A 3,071-nucleotide genomic window follows, 5' to 3' on the forward strand; every position below is an offset into this window, starting at 1 on the left:
CGTATAACATGTACAGCATGTATTCACCACTTGTCTATCTGCTTGTCATACTGTGGAGGCTCGTGTGCTGTTAAAATGACCCTGGAAGCTATGCCCCTGGCATCTCAATGCCAGTAGTCTCACTCACAGTAGACATATTTCAGAAGAGATTCCACATTAGACAGACTAGAAATAAAGGCCTGATGATCTACTTTTTTAAAAAAGCTAATGAAAATTTTATGGATCATGACAGAACATTTTCTGACTGGCTTCCCCATCCTGTGTTGAAATGTGGAGCAGAGACCTGGGGATCTTCTCTTAAAAAAAGAGAGAGAGAGAGAGAGAGAGACCTAGGAGCTTGCAAAGCAAAATGTTTTAAAATAGTTCTCCTGATAATGTCAGTCAAATCCAAATGATGTCTGACTTGAGATAACCAAGATAAAAAAATATATTGCTGTGTGGCACTACCCAGAGAGGTGTCCATCCAACACTGCTCTGGGTCCCTGTTGTAACTTACAAGGGAAACTAGCACAATGTCCAGACCCCTTGATTTCCTACAGATGGAGGAGAAAGAGGGCTTCAAATTCCTGGTGGTAGGAATTCATCTAGGCGGCACTGAGTTTGATCCCCACGTGGAGCCGTACGTCTACAAAAGGAAAAGTGATGCCATCCACATCAGAAGCCTGAAGAGAACCTGGAAGAAGTTTCTGTTGGAAGCTTGGGCCATTGTTCCCATTGAAAACCCTGCTGTCAGTGTCGTATGCTCCAGGAATACTGCCCGGTGAGCTGTGCTGAAGTTTGCTGCTGCCACGGGAGCTACTCTGATTGCTGGGTGCTTCACTTCAACAGCCTCCATGCACCAGAACCTCGCAAGCTCCCAGGAGTCATGGCTTTTGGTGGTTACTGACCCCAGGGTTGACCACCAGCTTCTCAAAGAGGCCTCTTATGCTAACTTGCCCACCATGTAATGCAGATTCTCCTCGGAGCTAGGTGGACATTGCGACCCTCTGTAAGAACAAGGGGGCTCATTCAGTGGGCCTAATGTAGTGGGTGCTGGCCCAGGAAGTTCTGAACAGAAGGGGCACCATCTCCCTCACAGGGGAGTACTTGTGGGAAGTCATGCCTGACCTCTTCTTTTCTGCAGAGACACACAAGAGTTGGAAAAGGAAGAGCAGACTGCTGCTGAGAAGGCGATGACCAAGGAAGAACTTCAGGGGCAATGGACGGCTGCCACTCCTGAGCTGACTGCTGCTCAGCCAGAGTCACGGACTGCTCTGAAGGTGTGCAGGTGCCCTCAGTGCCGGCTCAGCAGCTCACGACTGAAGACTGGTGCCCTCGGCCTGCAAATAACGATGGGTCCGCAGCCCTTCCTCCGCAGGTCACTGAGTGACTGGGAACAACCACTGAGGGCTATTAAGCTGTTCTTCCAAGTTCTTTTAGAAAACAGAAATCCGGTTGACCAGAAATAAATACCAATTTCAAAAAATATTAAGTGCTACAAGTGTCTAAAACTCTAAAAAAAATGTTTGGGAATTTTGAAAAGATGAAGAAGGCATCTACTTGCTCCAAGACCTGTGCTACCTGACACACATCAAAGAAAGAGCCACAAAGCACTCTGCGTAGACTCAGAAGATTCTGGGGCACTGAGGCATGAGCCATCTCTGTCTCCTACTCATTCTCCAAATGCTAGTTCCAGGCTCGCCTGTTCCTTATATAATGCTCCAGCAAGAACACAGGACTAAAAAGCAAATAGCTTGGAGTTCCCATCCTGAAACAGCCATTGACAAGTTGTGTGGCTTTAGACAAGACCCCCAGTTTCTCTGGGCTTTAGTTTAATTTCCTGTAAAATGGAAAGGAAAAGAAAAAAAAATCCAGAGACTTCCGTCAAGATGGCTAAGTAGGCAGATCCCAACTCGGAACCTCTCCAACAAAGACACAGGAGACCAAGCGAAACATACGCCTAAATCCTGTGTTCTGGGACACTGGGCTTCAGAAGCAAGGCGAGAGACGCGGATGGAATATTGACTAGGAGAAGCTGAGGAAGAATGGCCCGAGGAAACTGCTAGCTGGCCTGATGAAGGCCATCACCCTGAGATTTGTAAGCAGCATTTGATTGAGACGGTGGCCTGACAGCCCAAGTGCCTCTCTGTGCCTGGCAACAAGAAAGGTGGGATCTTCCTTGTTCCCCAAACACTCTTAGTGACCAGAGAAGAGGCCCACACCTTGACGCAAGCCCTCACCTTGACTCAACCTGTGCCTGGTGACACATCCCCACTGCACTGCACGTCCAGATCTCCCAGAGGTCGGCACCACGCCCTTGTGGGTGGGTCTGCCGGTGCACCACACCTGAGTCTGGAGGAACATGAGCTCCGACTCATCAGGCCAGGAAGCACAGGTCCAGTCAAGCGGCCTTCGAATGGGAATCCTGGGCGGGTAAGAACTCTTTCCATAAACAGCCATCCTACCCTCAGCTGCCTTCTGAACCTGAAAGAGGTGTTCCCAGGAGCAAGCAGCCTGCCTTCACCCTCCACCTGAGCCTGTACAACCTACTTCTGGATTAGGTTCCTGACCCCAGACAACAGCTAGACCTGTCAGTACTCCATCGAAAACTCATAACCCCTCACCGCACCCCATGAGCTCCCTGGCTGGCGTAGGGTGCCGACCTGTACCAGGTGCCCTGCCCTCCACAGCTGTCTCCTTTCTGCCATAGTGTCTTCCTTTCTCTCCTCCTTTTTTCTCTTCTTTCCCTTCCTTTGTTTTTGATCCATTCTTTCTTTGATTTCCTTTCTTCTATTTATTTTTCATTTTCCCCTTCCTTTATTTCTCCCTTTTCCTTTTCTTTTAGTTTCTTCTTTACTTTTCTCTCTGCTCTTCCTCCCCCATTTTACCTATTGTCTTCCTTCCTTCTCTCTCCTCCCTTGTTTTTCAATTTCCTTTTCAATTCTAAAATGATTTTTCGTGCTGTTGTTTGCTTACTTAACCTGGCTTGTTTGGTTTTTTCATTTTTCATTATTAGCTATTTTTTCAGTTGGTTGTTTTTGTTTATTTCCCTTGTTTTGTTGTTGGTTTTGTGTTTCTTGTCCAACCTGATG

General features: G+C 47.6%; 1 pseudogene; it reads left to right on the plus strand.

Moving 5' to 3' along the window:
* Positions 1-512: 512 nt before the first annotated feature.
* On the plus strand, positions 513-1,396 carry LOC101650903 (annotated as a pseudogene).
* Positions 1,397-3,071: the final 1,675 nt, after the last annotated feature.

This window comes from Echinops telfairi, unplaced genomic scaffold (genome assembly GCF_000313985.2).
Source record: "Echinops telfairi isolate 266 unplaced genomic scaffold, ASM31398v2 ScPeMD7_7469;HRSCAF=8507_0, whole genome shotgun sequence".
Lineage (NCBI taxonomy): Eukaryota > Metazoa > Chordata > Mammalia > Afrosoricida > Tenrecidae > Echinops > Echinops telfairi.